The 21,071-nt window shown below is 46.2% G+C and overlaps 1 pseudogene; it reads right to left on the bottom strand.

Annotated features, from left to right (window-relative positions):
- Positions 1-430: 430 nt before the first annotated feature.
- The window catches only part of LOC120665722, a 30,049-nt pseudogene continuing 9,408 nt past the window's right edge, over positions 431-21,071 (bottom strand).

Here is a 21,071-nt window from a genome sequence, read left to right as displayed (position 1 = left end):
TATAATAAAATCTTAAAGTGCATCAATATAAAATTTAAAGTTACCATTTCTATCATTATTGATATATTATTTATGTTATTATTTATATAAAAATACTAACCATAATGTGTTTGTCACCATATATTCATGTATAAGAGAAGGTATAAAAATATCAATTTTCATTGTGTTTACATAACTCAAACAAAGTGTTCAATTAAACACATATCAAATATACATATGGAGGTGTGATGCAAAGTGAAAAAAATTATTAGTAACTAAACCTCCAACATTTATTAGAATTACATAGCGATAAATATATTTTTGCAGTACTAGATTAGAATATATAATTGGTTAAAGAGAGCATGTGATAGATAATTATTAGATATCTCTAATTAGCTCGTGCGGGAGCACGGATTGATAGACTAATACACATAATTTATATAAAAAAATCTTTAAAAATAAAGAAAATACTAATTTATTAGTTAAAAATGTTCACACCCCAAAATCCACAGTTTAGTTTGGACGTGTTCAAAGAAAGCAGTTTTTTTCATGAACGTCCCTCAGATAACCGAGCTGACATTTAAGAGTGTTACAAACAATAGGGGGGGTGGGGGGAGAGAACTACATTACAAAAGTTGCACTAGCAACCATAGAGCTCTATTGCCCGCCTGCACCCACAGGTGACCCTCCTGGACGATACGCTGGCGCAACGAGGAAGGTTGTACCAAGCAGTTCGAGCAAGTGTTATCATCTAGCTGTTGGATGGATAGGAGCTTCCTCCACTAAGCCGGTCAATAATGACCTGCACAGAGGGCCTTTCTTTTGGATTTGAGCTCACACAAGTTAACCCAACATCGATGCATCTTTTAACTTGTTGGAGGCAGATTGCTTCTAAGCCTGGGTACTTGGATGCTATCTGTGGCATTTTTGTCCAATTTTTACGTACCTGCATAATAGTTTCAGTAAGAACATAAATTGTACCATTTGAATTACACAATTTAATAGCCTTCATCAAAACAAGGCTCTTGAGGTTCAAATAATCAAATTTGTTTCCCTTACATTGTCGATAAGATTGTTAGATGAGATGTCTTCAGTGTTAGAATCGATTTTTAGCCCAGTTACTATCTCGATTATTAGAATACCCAGACTGAAAATGTCTGATTTAGTTGACACTTCACCTCTGTAATAATACTCCGGAGCCATGTATCCTCTGTGTCAGATGAAACCGGTGATTAATGTTTGCAACAGCACAGGTGGCTTACGCACATTTGATCATGAAGAAATTCACAGAGCATGTTTTTACTAATTTGCGCAAAGCTTACCTTGATCCCAAAACATTTGAAGTGATTGCATGAGTTTGCTCTTCACCAAAGAGCCTAGATAAACCAAAATCGGCAATTTTTGGCATTAAATTATCATCCAACAATATGTTGCTAGGTTTGAGATCCATATGAATTATGGGCCTTTGCAGTCCATGTAAGAACCGTAAACCCCTACAAATCCCCAGTATTATTTTGAAGCTCATGTTCCAATTAAGTTCATCAGATTCACCTATACGACACGAATACACAAAAACAGTCAGCCAGAAACAAGAAAAGTGTTATGTCTCAGTATGACAAAAAAATTACATTCTAGACCTAGCCCTAAAATTGGCTTGTGTAAGTGAGTCTTTGTAGACTATATTTTTTTTCTCTTTTTAAATATTAATAAAATAATGCACAACTCTCTCATGAATATACGAGAAAAATAAATAAATACAAACATTATGAACACAAACTTGCAAGTTTTTTAATCTATACATCTTTCAGATATATGGACATCTTTAGGAAAATTTGAGATGCAATGTGAACTGATATTATTATAATCGCAAGCCAACTTGCACCATCTTTGTTGATAGACCCAGAGAATTTCTAGCGTGATACCTTACTTTAAAATTTAACTAACTGCAATGGCATTTTATATTTTATTAGAAAAAATCTTCATTCTGCTACCCTAAACAATTTACTTAGTCCACTTAACTCCTTGAACATAATGTTAACTTAATTTACTCTCTCAAACTATTTAAAATAATCCAATTTACTCCCAGGCGAATCTTCTCAACTTTGTTTCCCATTGCATGAGTTTTAGGTTCAAATAATGCTGGGTGACTATCGACATTGCATCCTATGTTACAAAAATATATAAAATTATTTTATGATTATTTTCATACATCAACAGAATGTAATACAAGTTTAACCTTGAAAATATAAATATATATGAAAACTAATAATGAAAAATGCCTGAATTATTTTTCTCACATAATTTATATTGTCATCTATCACCTCACGAAATTTTATTTTAATAATCAACTTGTAGAGGGAGAAATAGAAAATACAAATTTCATTTGGGAGTAAATTAGACTAATCTAATTAGCTTGACGGAGTAAATTGAGTCATCATTTTATTCAGAGGGTTAAACTGACAAAGTGAATTGTTAAGGATAGTAACATGAACTTTTTCTTTTTATTATACATAAGACAAGTTTTTTTTTGTCACAGCATCTGCACAAGTTAAATAGATCCGCATATCACTGGTAATGCATAAGTTGATACAATACAACAGTAATGTCATTAAAATCATATTGATTGAGAGCAACTAAGATACCATAAAGATACTTGTCGAGGCTTCCTCTAGGCAAATACTCATAGCAGAGTATCATTTCTCGTGTGTCTGTAAAAACATATTTTCCATTGGATTGCTTCAGTTTCCGCTGTATTTCATAACAATACCCAATTAACTGCACTATGTTAGTATGGTTGACATCGATCAGACTGCGTACTTCATTCTCAAATTGTTTATCCTGATTAATTTGTGAAACTACCAAAAGCCTCTTTACTGCAGCAACTTCTCCACTTTGGAGCACTCACTGCTTTAGAAATATCATTAGAAAATATTCAGATAGCTAGTTATAAACTGAAGGGCATGAAAGCAAAAACATACCTTATAAACTACCCCAAAAGAACCTCTTCCAATTTCTCGTTCATTGGAGAAGTTCCCTGTGATACCTTCTACAAATTGCAGTTTTGGTTCTCTTGGGAATGCACTTATTGGTTGCAGATTCTTCTCCATGATTTCAGGTATTCTAGCTTCATCATTTATTTCTGCTTAAACATATTTCATCTTAATCAGGAGCATTCATGTTTTTCCTTTAGAGAGTATGACAGAAATACAACTTATCACTATTAGTTGCCAAAACTTCTAGGTTAAATCCTGCACTGGATAAATAATGGTTCTACCTTCCAGTTTAGCAAGTATTGATCCCGCAGTTGGTCTGTTCTTTGGATCAATTTCCACGCAGTTTAATCCAAGTTCAATGCATCTTTTTACCTGTTGCAGGTACTTTTCTTCCAGTGTTGGATACTTTGATTCTATATGCGACTTATTCGTCCAATTTTCAAATACCGGTGTGATAATTAGAAAACACACCTCATGAAACTATGAAGAAAAGCGTAACATAAAATTGTTGATAGGGACTAAAATGCTTATACGATTACTTACATTATCAATAAATAACCTCGAAGAAATGTCTTCAGCATTGAGGTCCGTTGGGGAAGCAACGGGTTACCCGCACCCATGCCCACATATTATCCATCCTCAATTTACCCATCCCCAAATGAATGGGCAATTACCCAATGGGCATAGATAATCCATATCCAGAGCAGCATTCGCACGTACGGCTATCTAAATGCAGCTGATCATGCAACTAGCTTTCTGCTTCCCCTAGCTCGCGTCGACTCGTTGCTGGAAGCGCAAAGGCTTGTGCAGTAGTGCGAGCAGCTGAGACTCGACTTCCGCGACAAGGTCGTTAGGGTGTCCGGCTCTAGACCCCGCGCAAAGGTCTTGAGTTCGTTGAGAACCAACCAGAGTGCTGAGCACAGAGACCTCCATTCCGCGAACTCTAGCGCCGCCGCGTCCACGAATGTCGGCGCCGCCGCCGTCCATGAACACCTGAGCTGAGCACGGGGACCTCCATTCGCGAACTCCTGTGCCGCCATCCATGAACACTTGAGCGCTGAGCACTGGGACCTTCCAATCGTGAACTCCAGCGCCGCCGCCGCCACCGTTCATGAACTTCGATCGGCGGCGCCGCCGCGGCCACCAGACGAGGAATGGTGCATGAAAACTGGTACTGTGATGGCAGATGCATGGCGTGCTCCACCTTCCGTCGGTCATATGACGATGGCAGCCGGCGGCGACATTAATGCCGCGGAGAACAGCACTCGCTGCGATGGCAGCTACGCTTACTGCGTATAAACTTACGGGCATGGATAAAATGGATAATATCCACATATACCTACCCATACCCAAGTTTAGATGGGTAAACCCATACTCTACCCAAATATAATGGGTATGGATTTGGGTATGGACACTGGATACCCAACGGCATCTAGAGGTCCTTCTCCAATCCTGTCACTATCTCGAGAATAAGAACACCCAAACTGTATATGTCTGACTTCACTGAGACTTCGCCTCTGTAGTTATATTCTGGGGCTATGTATCCTCTAGATCACATTAAGATAAAACTACAAATGTAACTTTCAAGAAAATAGAAACAAATAAAAACTAGGAAGTTAAGTTTATCTTACATCCATCCCACCACGTTTTGGGTGAGAGTCCTGGTTTGTTCTTCGCCGAACAATCTGGACAAGCCAAAATCTACAATTTTGGGCACCATATTATCATCCAACAATATATTGCTCGGCCTGAGGTTTAAGTGTACGATGGCCTCACGTCGTTCCTCATGTAGAAAATGTAAGCCACTGCATATCCCTATTATTATTTTGAAGCGCATGGGCCAATCAAGTCGGGAGGATTCACCTGAAGAATTATAAAAAGGAAGAAGGGGTTATACTGCTTCAGAAACAAGAGCCTCTCAGAGCTATATTTCTTGTTCCGCATTACTAGTCTTGGAAGATATAAGCAGCTCCTGCAATTCGATACTTAAACAGTCCAACAACGAAACAGTGAAATAAATTATGCTGAGTTACAGTACCATAGATATAGTTGTCAAGGCTTCCATTAGAGAGATACTCATAGCAGAGAAACTTTTCCGGGACATCTGAGAAAACAAATCTGCCATTTACCTCCACCAATTTCTTTTCTGCGTGGTAGCAAGAACCAAGTAGCTTGACGATATTTTTGTGCTCCAGCATCAGGAGATTGCCAGCCTCATTCTGAAACCGTCTGTCATGAATTCCTGTTGTTCGCACAAGCTTCTTCACAGTAACCTGTTGTCCACTTTGAAGTATGCCCTGTTACAGTTCTCCTTTTAGTATGCTATTGATGTGAGAACCGCCCAATTTGATACTATTTTAAATGAACCGTCGGTCATTATCATCCAAATGAGAGTTAACACGTGCTTGCCGGAGAACGTGCCACGTGTTATCCCACATCTAGAGACACAAATAACCGACACGTCATTCATCCAAAATAATATCAAATCCGGTAGTCCCAGTATGTGCTCCAACATACGCCCAGAATCAGCATATGCACATATCGTTTACAATCGAATACATCGCCAATAATCCACAGAGAGCAATTTCACAAAAACAGAGTTCGAAACTTAATATTACAAGTTCAATATAGGTGGGTTTTGAGCTTCACTTACAAGCCTTGGGCTCACGGAAATCATATTAAACAGAAACGTAAAGTTTATTACAATTACAAACTCTCACGGATTTTGATTACGATAAAAACATACTTAAGATGATGCCTTGCTCAAGGACATCACCACAGCCACAACGACCTACTCCTCCCCCGCATTAGGATCAGCGGAATAGAAGTGGCCGAACACCACTTCCAGCTCACCTGCAACTAGGTTTAGAAAGCACCCTGAGTACAAAGGTACTCTGCAAGACTTACGCGATTAAATAAGCAAGGATCATACATTGGCTCAAGTAAAAGATTTAAGGTTAAGTAGTTATTGCATAAGCATTACTCCCTACACTATCACCTATCAGAATTGATTATTGTTGCCCAAACCCCTAACTAATTTTAGTTGATTAAAAGAATAACATAATAATCAATAGATTATTGACAAGACATGAAACCAACACCAACAAAACCGGAACTCTCTAAGAGGAATTCGGCGAACCAAGAGCTTGCTCATATCCGAGAGCGCGGCAATTCGAATTGATTATAACTTTGCAAGGGTGTACTACTTTACCCACATGATGCGAGGACCATGCGACTCACCCAACCGATCATGCCGGGTAAAGGGGTACTCACGTCAACCGTTCCCAACAAGGCTCGATCGTTGAACCTCATACCTAGCTTACGAGTACAGACTTAGTTCCACCAGGGATATTTCTAAACTTTCCTACACATAGGTCCACCTGGGGACACACTAAGCCTCTCTGCATAGCCCGTAGCCACGTATCTAGGACTACACATCAATGATCAAGTCAAAGAAGGTAATTGGCTTATCCGTACCATTATATTGTATATGTGGTAGTACGGAAAGGTGCTCAAGGCCGATGGCATCCACTCGGTCCTTAATCGATCCAAGCGGACTATGCCCATGTGACTTCATTATCTAGGCCCTACCATTCCGCTCGAATCTCGATACTACCAAACTCTTAACTACCCAACCGAACCAGTGCGATCAAGGGTAAACGGTAAATGTGATCCTCCAAACCGTTCCTGTCTAGCGAGCAATGTACGTATTCTAAGGAGGGCTAAGCATCTAGTCAAGTTAAGTAATTAACTAACTAAATAGTGCCAAAAACAAGGATAACAAATCAAGGAAGGACTATGCATCAAGATAGGTACAACAATGCAATACATACTTACTATACATATATAGCCCAACAATACCCAGGTGGAATAGCTAAACTAAATCAGATTAGACAGGTGCAAGGAATATGCTTAGCTGCTTGCCTTGGTTAACTTCAGGCTCGACCACGAACGAGATCCCGGGTTCAGGCTCCACAGACTCGGTGGGCTCCACGGGTTCGACCTCCGACGGCTCGGTCACTATAATGCATGAATGCGATGCAAGAATTAAGAAATTGACTAAACAATAAGAATAAATCATGAAATAATTTGAGCATGCTGAGAACAATGCAAAGAACTTATGAAAATTGGTTTTCCAGGAAAAGAATTTTCCTATAATTAAACATAAATATAATAGTTTCAGCCACTCTAAACAAGGTAAATCAGAAAAGGAATGCAAACTAAACTAAACAAATCCAAGAAAAATAGCTTAGTTACTAGGCATGAAAGCAAAGCTAATAAAACTGGTTTGGCCATTTTTTCACTTTCCAGCAAGAAGTTCTATAATAAACCATTTTCAGATAAAGCATAAGAAAATAAGCTAAAACTTTGATAAACATAAAGAAAGCATGTGAACAAGTTGCACCATTGAAAATTACACCTCACAAGGAGTCTAACAAAATTTAGTTTGAAATTTTTAGAGCAATACTCGAATAACTAAGCATTAAACTCACTTTTGCAAAATAAAACTATAAATAAATCTACAGCAAAGTAACATGCAAAACAATATTTTTCTTGAGTAGATCTAAGCTAGAGGAATCCAGCAAAACATGTTTCACAATTTTTGGAGTTATACATGAATTTCTACACATTTTACAAGATTGCAAACAAATAAAACCTAAAGAAACCCTAGCAAAATTGCTAGGTACACCCGGATCCGGCCACACCCGCCAGCCAGAGGCCGACAGGTGGGTCCCACGAGCAGGCGCCCCCGGGCCAAGTCAAGGCAGGCCGGGCGGCCTTGACCCGGGCGGCACGGCGGAGGCAGGGCCGGAGCGGTCAGGGGAGGCGCGCACGGGGAGAAGGAGGTGGCGGCGAGCCTCACTCTGCGAACGGCAAGCATGTAACCCATTTCTTCTCATATATGAGAGCACAAGCTCTTAACATATCTTCTAGGATTTGATTGACTCTCTCAGCTTGACCGTCAGTTTGAGGATGATAAGCAGTGCTACAGGTGAGATCAGTTCCCATGGCTTCATGAAGACTTCTCCAAAAGTGAGCAACAAACTGAGGACCACGATCAGAGACAATTTTCTTAGGAACACCATGAAGACAGACAATGCGAGTGAGATATAACTCCGCATATTGCTTGACATGATACGTAGTCTTTACTGGAAGGAAATGAGCCGATTTTGTCAAATGATCCATGATTACCCATATGGAATCATATCCTTGAGAAGACTTGGGTAATCCAGTGATGAAATCCATTCCAATTTCTTCCCACTTCCATGATGGAATAGGTAAGGGCTGAAGAGTACCAGCTGGTTTGAGATGCTCGGCTTTAACCTTCTGGCAAACATCGCACTCGACGACATATCGAGCGATTTCTCGCTTCATGCGAGTCCACCAAAACCTTTGCTTGAGATCTTGATACATTTTGGTACTGCCCGGATGAATGGAGAATTGAGAACTATGGGCTTCATCAAGGATAATTCGCCTGAGGTTATGATCCTTAGGCACCACAATATGCTTCCCAAAGAATAGAACTCCTTCATTATCCGTAGAGAAGCATCGGGCTTTGCCCTCCTTCATTAATTCCCGAATTCGAGCCATACCCTTATTCTTCTTTTGGGCTTCCTTAATTTGATCATAAAGATCATATTTGATCGTGAGAGCAGCAAGATAGCCTTCTTTGACTATGGAAATTCCAGGTTTTTGAAGATCATCACAAAGAGTATGCGTAGGAGGAGCTATAGCCAAACAATTGCATTGAGCCTTCCGGCTTAGTGCATCAGCGACGACATTTGCCTTACCAGGATGATAATGCACTTCAAGATCATAATCCTTGATCAGTTCAAGCCATCGGCGTTGCCTCATGTTGAGATCAGATTGAGTGAAAATGTAGTTGAGGCTCTTGTGATCAGTATAGATGTTGCAGTGATTACCAAGCAGATAATGACGCCATATTTTTAGAGCATGGACAACAGCCGCAAGCTCTAAATCATGGGTAGGATAATTTTCTTCATGTCGCTAGAGTTGACGAGAAGCATAGGCCACTACTCGGCCTTTTTGCATAAGAACACAGCCAAGACCGATGCGAGAAGCATCGCAATAAATATCGAAACTCTTGGAAATATCTGGCTGAGAAAGAACTGGAGCAGTAGTGAGGCGATCCTTAAGGGTTTGAAAGGCTGCTTCACAGGCTGGGGACCACTCAAACTTGACCCCATTCTTCAGTAACTCGGTCATAGGCTTTGCAATTTTAGAAAAGTTCTCTATGAACCGGCGGTAATATCCCGCAAGTCCAAGAAAACTCCGGATCTCGTGGACATTCTGAGGTTGCTTCCAATCAAGAACATCTTGCACCTTACTAGGATCTACAGCAATACCATCCTTGGAGAGAATATGACCGAGAAAAGAGACCTTTTCAAGCCAAAACTCACATTTGCTAAACTTGGCATAAAGACGATGTTCTCTCAGCTTTTGGAGGACGATATGAATATAACGAGCATGATCTTCTTGGGTCTTGGAATAAATGAGAATATCATCAATGAAGATGATCACAAAGACATCAAGTTCCTCCATGAAGATGCTATTCATCAGATACATGAAATAAGCCGGCGCATTGGTGAGGCCGAAGGACATGACAGTGAATTCATAAAGACCATATCTAGTAGAGAAAGCCGTTTTAGGAATATCTTCTTTCCGGATCTTGATTTGATGATAACCTAATCTTAAATCAATCTTGGAGAAATATCGAGCTCCCGAGAGTTGATCAAATAAGATATCAATCCGAGGAAGAGGATATTTGTTCTTGACAGTGACTTTGTTTAACGGATGGTAATCAACACACATCCGTAAACTATCATCTTTCTTCTTCACAAAAAGAGCTGGGCATCCCCAAGGAGAGGAGCTCGGGCGAATAAAACCCTTATCCAATAGAATCTTGAGTTGTTTCTTCAATTCCTTCAACTCATTGGGAGGCATTCGGTAAGGCTGTTTAGAGATAGGAGCAGTCCCGGGCATGAGCTCTATAATGAATTCCACCTCACGATCAGGAGGCATACCCAGTAATTCTTCTGGAAAGACATCTGGATACTCACACACCACGGGAATATCTTCCAAAGCAGTAACTTTAGCATTCGGCAAAGCATATAAACAAGATTCCATCTTGGCAAAAGAGAGTAGAACTCTATTCCCTAAGGGATGCAAAAGATCGATGGTGCGGGGCCCACACTTGATAACTCCATCATGCTTACCCAACCAATTCATTCCAAGAATCACATCTAACTACAGCTTGTCTAGAATGAGAAAATTGGCTCGAAAAGTAACTCCCTCAATGAGAATTGGAACCTCACTAGCAAAGTGTCTGGCAATGATTTCCCCACCCGGTGATTCTATATGGTATGGCACTTGTAGGTTTTGCATCTCAAGCTTACTATGCGGCATAAATTTCTTGCTGATGAAAGAAAAAGTTGCTCCAGAATAAAAAAGAACCATAGCAGGGTGAGAATTGATTAGGAGCGTACCCATGAGGACTTCGGCATTCGCCGGAATTTCTTCGGCTGTGGTGTAGTTGAGGCGGCCACGTTTAGGAGCTTGTTGTGGCTTAATTTCTTGGCGCTGTGCTTGAGGTAGAGGATTATTAGGCCTGGATGCATTGAAGGCACCACCACGCCTCGGAGAGGGGCAATCCCTGGAGAAATGACCTGTGCCACCACAATTGTAGCACGGACCCTTTGCGGTAACATTTGGATTGCTCCAATAGGCATTGATCGGCCTAGGAGCTTGTCCTTGAGGAGGTTGAGGGTGACGCACAATCCACATAGGCGCGGGGAGGTTGAGTATCCGGTGCCCGAGGTGGAAAAGGAGAAGGCCCCAGACGTGGACGTGAGGATCTACCGCCCGCAGAGGTAGGAGCAGGGTGCTTGTTCTTTGCCTCAAGATTCTTCATCTTGTGCTCAGCTCTGATAGCGATATTCACCAAGTCATTGAAGTCTTCAAACTTGGTAGTGGAGAGCTTGTCTTGTAACTCTGCAGAGAGCCCATCGTACAGGCGTTCTTGCTTCTTGGCATCGGTGGCCACTCCTCCCATGTGAAGCGGTGGTTGGCAGGGTGAGATGCCTTGAAGTTCCGCCACCAAACCCCAGGGGCACCATGAAGTTGATGAGCAGCAAAAAGAACCTTCTCATATGGCTCACACTCAATAAGACCCAGTTTTTATTCAATGACATTGAGCCAGAAATCCGCATCAAGAGGATCCTTAGAGCTACGAAAGATGGGCGGGTTGGTGCGAAAGAAATCCCCAAACCTGTTCACTTGAGGCTCAGCTCTTGGACCATTATTGCCGGCATTGCCCATCTGATTGACTAAGTGCGCCATGAGTTCAGTTTGCCGGGCCAGGACGTCCGCGAGGTTTGGGTGAACGGGAGGATTAGGAAGGGGATCCTCGTTGTTGCGGTTGTTATTGCCACCCGAACCATTGGCACCATCCCTCTCGGTTCCCGAATGCAACACCATCCTGTTAATAAACAAAACGGTTAGCGGTCAGGAATGAAAGATGGAGGATGATACTCAAAAGCAGGGTGGAAAGACAATGTGTAGATAAAAATCTAACACATAACCAACACTAGAATAACATATCTAAGAGAAAGGGTAGATTTGGCCCACTAAACTTAACAAGAACGAGATTAGCGAAAATTAGACAACGGCACCTTAGATTAGTTAGATGCAGATTTGAAAACCAAAAGAAAATATGCATGCATGCATGCGAGGTATGAATGCATCATGACGTCTCCTCACATCGTGAGCACGCCTTAACGTTCTAGCACTCACGACCCGAAACAACCGCATTGTCCAGCAGCGCTACAACCCTCCTACTAGCGCTCAGGACAATGGGTGATTCTCACCTTCTCAACCCTGGTAGATGGCTCAAAAGGTTTCTAGAGGACGATAGGGTTTTTCTACGCTCCCATTACTCATGAAGACAAGAGGGGTTAAGCATGTCTTAATTAAATGAGTGAAGCAGTAAGAAAGAATTAGCTCTAAGACAAAGGAAGAAAGTTAGCATTTTACCTTAAGTTCAAATTTTTAACCAAAGTAAATCTTAGTGCAAGTAATCGAATTTTAATTGACTCTCAACCCACTAAGCCAATTTTAGATTCACTTCATGGAACCTCAGCTCTGATACCCGTTGTGAGAACCGCCCAATTTGATACTATTTTAAACGAACCGCCGGTCATTATCATCCAGATGAGAGTTAACACGTGCTTGCCGGAGAGTGTGCCACGTGTTATCCCACATCTAGAGACACAAATAACCGACACGTCATTCATCCAAAATAATATCAAATCCGGTAGTCCCGGTATGTGCTCCAACATACGCCTAGAATCAGCATATTGTAACATCCCGAAAACTCACTAAATTAAATCGTACGCTAAAACCATTTTTTGTCGTTGAGCTCGACTCCCCCTTAGACCCTAAACCCTAGTCCTAGAATTTTCCTGAACAAACCGGCACCCGTTTTCAACGCACGTCCCATCCGTTTCCCATCCAGCGCGACGTGTCGCGTCCGACCGCCGCGAGTCTCTCCCTCTCTTTCTCCTTTTCCTCCCTCTCCTCCTTGGCGCACACCCCGCGATCGCCGCCGGCGCGTGCCCGCTTTTCCCCCTCCTTCCTTTTTCCCCTTCCCATTTTTTTCCTCTCCTTTTTCTCCATTTCTTTTCCCTTTTCCATTTCTTTTCTTTATTTCTTTTCTCCCTCCCTTCCTTCTCTCGCTCCTTCCCTCCTTCCCCGTCGCGCCTGCCCCGAGCCGCCTCCCGCTCCCGGCCGCTCGTGCGCGCGTCTCCCCTTCCTCCCCGTGCCGCGCCCCGGCCGCTTGCCCCGCCCGCGCGCACGCCCACGCAGCCGGCCCGCACGCGAACCGGCTCGGCATCACCCGGCCGCGTGGACACGCCGCGCCAAGGCCGCCGCCAGCACCCCGCCCCGACCCCGCGCACGCCACCAACGCCGCCTGTGCCGCGCACACCGACGCGGCACACGCGCCCACGCTGCTGCTCCCTGCCCCACCGCGTGCACACGAACGTGCGCCTCGCCGTGCCCACGTGCACGCCGCGCACCGCTCGTCGCTGCGCCGCTCGACTGCCCCGCCCCGCTCAGCGCCGTTCGCGTGCACGCGCACACACACGCCGCCGCACCGCTCGTCGTGCCGCCACTGTGCCCCACGCTGCGCCGCTCGCCACTGCCTGGAAACGCGCGCCGCACGCGTTCCACACACACCGAAGACCCGCCGCGCTGCCCGTCGATCGCCACCGCCCTCCTATGCACCTCGCCGCCCTCGCCGCTGTCAAGGACGAAGCCGGGTACGACGCACTGCTTGCACACAGTGGCCGGTCCTCTTCCCCACGCACGCCTGCCCGAACAATCTTGTCACCTGTGGCCGCCTCGCCGCCCGTGCACCGCTCCGCGACGCTCGCCAGTGGCCAAAACGCCATTAATGGCGCCCGCAAGGCTCGCCGACCGGCCACACCGCGGGCACCGCCCTACCGCCCGCTCCACCACCTTACTCGAGCTATAAAAGGACCCCGGCACCGCCCTCAAGCTCCTCATCCCCGACCGCCACAGCCCGCCCCTCCTGAAGGCTTCCAGCGCCGCCGCCGCACGCCGCTAGTGCCGCCGCCGCCTACTCCCGTTGCCCCGCCTCCTCGACGCGCCTCAGGCCAAGGTGAGCGGGGGAATCGAATCTCCACTCCCCGCTGCCCCTTTTCCCCCCTACCCCGAGCCGCCGCCGGACCCCCAGGCCGCCGAATCGCCGGTGCCGAGCGCCGCCCTCCCCTCTCCTCTGTTCTGCGCGGGGAGAGGAAGGGGATGACGATTTTGCCGAACCCCCCTTTTTCTTCTATTCCAGAAAGAGCCCTCCCTCTTGTTGGCCATTTTGCAAACCAAGCCCCCTTTTATGATGTAATCCAAAATAAACCCTTACCCCTATAAACATAATTTTAATTAAACCCTTGACCTTTCCAGGATAGTCCAAAGACTTCCAAAATTTGTTAACAAGCCCCTGTCCTCCCCAAAATATTTACAAATAGGTCCTTAGACCCTCGTTTGACCCCTAGAACTTCACAAACCTATTATTTCATGCACCAAACAAACTCTGATCGACCCGTTGTCGAGCAATACTGTGAGCCCGTGAACGAGGAGCAGATCCACGACCCCGAGCCCGAAGGACAGGACCTCCCCGAAGGCTACAAAGACGGCAAGTTCAATCCCATCCTTTGTTGCATGTTTCTGTCCTAGTTTTTATAAACACAACCCAATAGCCTGCTTTATAAAATTGCATATGTTTTGCTTGCATGAAAACACGGTTGGATAGCCACCCCTTGATTTGTGATGACTATTCCTTGACCACCTAGATTAATGTCTGATTTTGCTTGGACGTTAATCGATATTAGAACGCTTAGGACTTTGCTCATAATACGATTTATTTTATAAAGAAAATGTGTGCGTGTGGGATGGGATAAATGTGGTGTTTTTGTAAAGAAAGTTTAGATGGGATGGATGGCATTTCTACGGATTTGCCATTTGGTGTGCTTGTGCCAATGTGGCAGGACAAAGAAGGGAGATATCCATCTTGTCGTGTCTAAGGACCGAGTTGATGTGTCATCTCACCTAACTCCTCTATCGTGCAAACCACTCGACCGTTGAATGGGCAACGGTGTAGCATGAATCCCACTAGTTGGTGTCATAGCCATCAGGAGGGCTGAGAGCAACGGGTGACCAAGGAGAAGGGATATGCTCAGTGTGACTTATACCCCGGTTATACCTCAGAGTTAGGTCGATGACCCCTTGGTGAATCCCGTGATGGCTAGTCAGGCTTAGCTAAGGTGGGTAATGGCTATGTTGGGATCTACACCGACACGACGGTGTTCGAGATGTGGTAATCCTACTTGTGGGTAAAGTTGCACACCTCTGCAGAGTTAAAAGCTATTCGAATAGCCATGCCCACGGTATTGGGCGAGTTACGGTGTGGTCACATAACTAGTGTTTCTTGGGATGGGATGGTGTGTGTTGTTTTGAAATTGTGTCCGGCAGTTGTGCTGTGTGCTACAATGGACGGGGAGTCCGGTAGCAGTTTAAAACTTAGACTCCGTGTTACTCAAAACAAAAACTGGTTTTAGAAATGTTTGCTGCTAAATAAACCCCTGCATAAAATTTAGCTTTCCGTAAATTAAACCGTAACCTTATCCTTGATATACCTATGCATATTATTCTGATATAACCCCCTCCGTGGGTGTGGTTGGACTTGCTGAGTACGTTTGTACTCACCCCATTCTTACTTTTTACAGAGGAAGATCCAGACTTTGTACCAGACGACGCTGAGTAGGGTTATCGTTCTACACCCAACCTTGCCTGTGGAACCAGCCCTGTTCGAGATGTTTTCGCTGACGCAGTACTCTGAGCCCGAGCTAGACCCTATGTGGGTTGCGGTCTGGTGTTATGTTGTAGCCTGGTTACTTATCATCATTATCTGTATCGAGTGTCCTCCGAGGTTTGTACGGTTATGAACCATCTGATGTAATAAATGTGGCATCAGCCTCCTGGGACTGGTGTTTTGTATCACATTTAAGTTCTCTCTTATGAGGGGACGCTTCAGGTGGTATCAGAGCTGTAGGTTGGTCGTAGGACGTGACCCTAGGAGCGAAACCCGTTTTCAAACCCTTCACCTTAGGACTTTTCTATCTATAACTCTTTCTTGACACAAACACTTATCTTTGGTTCTTGCCCTATTCCAGATGGCTGACAATGGATGGATTGGCGGAATCTGTCATGCAGAGCCCGGCCTTCCAAAGTTGTTGATACTCAGCCTGGAATGACTCGGAGTTGTGGACCCACCAGAGTTTCTCTATCGGGAGTACGACTCCAAGGGCACTCTTCGGTGTGACCTGATGATCTTCATAGCAAGAAGCACCCGCTACCCTGATGTGGACCCTTGGTTCATCTCCACCACTGGATTCCGTTTCCCGGATACCTATCGGAAAGCCGCCCATAAAGCCCTGCGATGGCTCCGAATAATCTACAAACATCACCTTCAGCGGACTCCTATGGGATTCTTCCCGCCAACGGAAGGAAGAGGACGCACCTGGATCGCCCGGATGAGAGGACTCGGAAGGGAAGAAGAAGACCTAGAAGACACAGTATCCCACCGATCCATCTATCTCACCGGCCTGGATGAGCTCTACCGCGAGCAAGCAGCACAACTGAAGCAACAAGTCCACAGAGCAGAAAAGGCAACCCCGGAGCTGGATGAACAACGGACAAGAACCGTACACGCCGAGTATTCCCTAGCCGCCCTCCAAGTCCAAATGGAAGAAAAAGAGGCAAAACTGGAAGAGCAACAGGCAAGAGCCACACGCGCCGAGAATTCCCTGGCCGCTCTCCAAGCCCGAATGCGAGAATACGAGGCTCGTAGAGGAATAGGTGGATGGATAGAGGAAGAAGAAGAAGAAGAACCCATGGAAACCCATTGGGATGTAGGTACTCAGACCGAGGAAGAAGAACCCGAAGAAACCCACTTGGATAAAGGAACTCAGACTGAAGAAGACATGATGGGTCAGTACCTTCCACTGAAGAAGCGCCCTCTTAGGATCTAGGGAGAGTTCCCATGATAGGGGTAGCACCTCAAGCTGCACCTGGCTTCCCCAGCCTGTTGATCAACGCCCTGGAAGGCCTTGGCGTCATGGAACGCCCAAGGTACTACAGCAGAGAGTACGAGCACCATGGTACCCTCCGCTGCAGGGTGATCCTGGTCATCGCCAGGAGCGATCGCTACCCCGACATCTAGCCGTGGCGAGTAACCGCTACGGGATTTAGGCACCAAGACACCTATCCCTTGGCCATCAGAAAGGCACTTTGATACCTGTGCCGGATTTTCGAGGAGCACCTAGCCCCCACACCAATGAGGTTCTTCCCGCCGGCCATCAGAACCCCAGTTTGGGAAGCACGCATGAGAAGTCTGGAGCGGCGCCTGTGACATCCCAGCCTTAAGTGGGCCAGTGGGCCGAGCTGAACAGTGCTGGGCCGGGATACTGCAGCAGGCGTCGGTACTGTAGCTCGAGCACTGTTCATCGCGGGACCGATAATCCCATACTGGAATCGGAGGAAGGAGCAGACCAGCTTAAATAGCCGGTCGCGGGAAGCTAATTAATTCCGGATCGATCTTTTTTGCGGCAAGCGAGGACGAAAGCGCAAGAGGATTAATTAGTAGGTGTGGTTTACTCAACTTGCAGAGTAGATCTTAGCCGTTATCCCGGGCCGGGTCGATACAGTGGTATCAGAGCCGACTCTCGCGGTTTCACGGGTAGGTGTGGGTCACGGGCCCAGCATGTACACGGGCGTGTGCGGGTCAGTGCGCGGGCATCGAGGATGCGCCGTTAGCACTGGACGTACAGACGTGTACATGTGTTGATTGGCACTAGGACATACAGTCGTGAGCCAAGAGAGGAGATCCTGTTCCTGTCCCGTATGGGTAAGCTGGTTCGATGCCTCGACGAGGACGTCGAGTCCTAAGGGTGGGTGTATGTGACATCCCAGCCTTAAGTGGGCCAGTGGGCCGAGCTGAACAGTGCTGGGACGGGATACTGCAGCAGGCGTCGGTACTGTAGCTCGAGCACTGTAGCAGAATTGGGACGGGCCCGATGTCGGGCACTGTAGCTCAAGTACTGTAGCACGCCTGGTACTGTAGCGTTGGGGTACTGTTCATCGCGGGACACTGTAGCGCCGGACCGATAATCCCATACTGGAATCGGAGGAAGGAGCAGACCAGCTTAAATACCCGGTCGCGGGAAGCTAATTAATTCCGGATCGATCCTTTTTGCGCGAAGCGAGGACGAAAGCGCAATAGGATTAATTAGTATGTGTGGTTTACTCAACTTGCAGAGTAGATCTTAGCCGTTATCCCGGGCCGGGTCGTTACAGCGCCGCCATGAAGTGGACCCTTTGTACCAAGTGACGACCTACCTAGCCGCTTTGGATCAGCTCTTCGATGAACAAGCCCACCTGTTGAGGGAGCAGACCCATCGCGCCGAGCAAGCAGAGCTCGCAGTGAGACTCCAACAGGTCCGAGCAGCCCAAGCCGAGGCAAGAGCCGCATCCGCGATCAGCAGTGAAGCAGTTGCCCAGGAGAGCCTCAGACAAGCCCGAGACCGGCGCATGCAAGAATGGACCAGAAGTGGAACCCCAGTTCCGGCCATCGGAGAAGACCAAATTCTACTCGGGACACCCGTCATAGGATGGGGACCACTCGTGATAACCCCACAAGCCCCACCCGGGAACCCCGAAGGGTCTACTGCCGTCGGTGAAGGAGAAGCTGCTACGCAGCCCCAAGAGAACGGGAACTTAGAGGACGGCGAGCAAGGATTGCTCACAAACTCTGCCCCAGAAGAAGGCTCGCCCCGCGAGTAGAATGATCGACCCTACCCTATTGTTGTACTCTTCTAGCCCTTTCGATTTAAGTTGTATCCCTAAGTATGAATTTATATCCGGACATGTAGTATGCGTACTAGTCGTGTCCCCGCGTTGTACCCCTACCTTGTTTTAAAAAAGTTGCGTGTGCTTGTTTGCCATAATTGTGTGTTTGTTGTTGTGTGCTTATCGGCAGAAGGTTGATTCTGCCTTGATTACACGAATTAAAAAACTTAAACATCACCTAATCTTAACCCCAACCCACTTGTTCTACAGATGGTCTCCCGAAGCGTTACGAGGGCCTCCCGCGTCAGGGACCCTGCAGCCGCTGATGCAGGAGTACGTCCTAACGGGCAAAACCATCCTCAGGAAGAACAAGAAGTGAGTCAGGGCAGAGGAGAAAATCATGATGCACAACTGCCACCACCACCACCACCACCCTTCACGGACCTGGCACAAATAATCCATAACCAGACTCTCATACTGGAGACACTGGCCAATGCTCTAGTGAACCGGCAACCACGAGAGCAGACCTTTAATGACAAGCTGACAGCTTTTCTTAGGGCCAAGCCACCCACTTTTGCCGGATCCAGCAATCCCTTGGATGCAGATGATTGGCTCCGCGTAATCCAGAGGAAGGTCGAGCCGTTTGGGTGCCAGGATCGGGATAAAGTCCTTCTGGCAGCACATCAACTCACCGGGACTGCCTTAGCCTGGTGGGAAAATTACTGCGCTGCTGCCAGAGATGCCTCCACCATCACCTGGAATGAATTCGTGAGGGAGTTCCGTCGTTATCACATCCCCTCGGCTACCATGAAGCGCAAGGCGGATGAATTCTGCGCACTTCAGCAAGGGAGTATGACGGTAGAAGAGTATACACACCAGTTTATGGAGCTGGCTCGTTATGCACCAGAAGAAGTGAACGACGACGAGAAGAAATAGGATATGTTCAAAAAGGGGATAAACCCAGAACTCAGGACCCTGCTCACCCCTCAGATCTATCCTGATTTCAACACCTTGATGAACAAGGCAATCCTCACTGAGAAGGCCAAGAGTGATGAAAGAAAGGATAACAAGCGCAAGTTCCTGGAGAGCAAGGCCCGCCAGCAGGATCGTTCCCAGAAGGCCAGAAGCTTCAGCTACAATGCACCAAGGTCCCAAGCCCCAATGCAGTACAGAACTCAGTCGCAAGTGACAGGACCACGGGCCCCTAACACCCAGCTCAGAAGCCAGAGCACCATGAGGGCCCCATAGAGTAATACGAGCCAGGTCACCAACAACAACAGCAACGTAAGGGCCTGCTTCAACTGCCGTGAGACAGGTCACTTCATCGCCGACTGCCCCTATGCCAAGAACAAGCCGGCTACTTCAGCCTTCTCCAACACTGTGAACGGACCCAAGCCAGTTCTGACCGGTGCCAACCGAGTGCCCCTCCGCGGCAACATCAACAACAACAACAACCAGCAGAGGCAATCCCAGCAGTCTTTTGGACGAGCCCGCGTCAACCACATCGACGTGCAGGAAGCTCAAGGAGCTCAGGGTGTAGTACTCGGTGAGTACCTAGTCAGCTCAACTCTTGCAACAGTACTGTTTGATTCTGGAGCATCACACTCATTCATATCCTCGAGTTTTGTGGAGAAACATAAAATACCCACAGTACTACTAAAAACACCACTATCAACCCGGACGCCCGGAGGAGACATCAGGTGTCAACTGGGTTGTCTACGGGTAAGGATTAATTTAAGTGGGGTAGAGTTTCTAGCAGATCTAGTAGTACTTAAGTCAGAAGGGATAGATGTAATCCTTGGAATGGACTGGCTAAGCAAACACAATGGCCTCATAGGTTGTACGGATAAGGTAGTACATCTAACAAACCTAGAAGGAGTCCGAGTGACCTGTCACACCCGGGAAAGTGGAGCAAACCCGATGGTATTCAGTATGGAAACCAAGAACTTGGAAGAAGTCCCAGTAGTGAATGAGTACTCTGATGTCTTTCCCGAAGAACTTCCCGGTATGCCACCAGATAGGGACGTAGAATTTGTCATTGATCTTGTTCCTGGAACCGCCCCCATAGCCAAGAGATCTTATAGGATGGCAGCCTCCGAGTTGGCGGAGTTAAAGAAACAACTAGAGGAGTTACAACGGATTGGCTTCATTATGCCAAGTTCGTCGCCTTGGGGAGCCCCGGTTCTATTTGTCAAAAAGAAGGATGGAAGTATGAGGTTGTGCGTTGATTACCGGGCACTGAACGAAGTCACTATCAAAAACAAGTACCCCCTCCCCAGGATCGATAATCTTTTTGATCAGTTAAAAGGGGCCAAGTACTTTTCCAAGATTGACCTGAGGTCCGGATATTTTCAGCTCAAGATTAGGGAGAGCGACATCCCGAAGACAGCCTTTGTCACCCGATATGGGCAGTTTGAGTTCACGGTGATGTCTTTCGGGCAGACAAATGCACCTGCCTATTTCATGAACCTCATGAACAAAGTGTTTATGGACGAGTTAGATAAGTTTGTCGTAGTCTTCATCGACGACATACTTATTTACTCAAAGAGTATCCAGGAGCACGAACAACACCTGAGGGTAGTTCTGGAGAAGCTGAGAGTGCATAGGCTATACGCCAAATTCAGCAAGTGTGAGTTCTGGCTGGAGAAAGTAGCT

Source organism: Panicum virgatum, chromosome 2K, assembly GCF_016808335.1.
Source record: "Panicum virgatum strain AP13 chromosome 2K, P.virgatum_v5, whole genome shotgun sequence".
NCBI lineage: Eukaryota > Viridiplantae > Streptophyta > Magnoliopsida > Poales > Poaceae > Panicum > Panicum virgatum.
The sequence above is the reverse complement of the archived record's forward strand: the minus strand, read 5'-3'. Positions and strand labels throughout refer to the sequence as shown.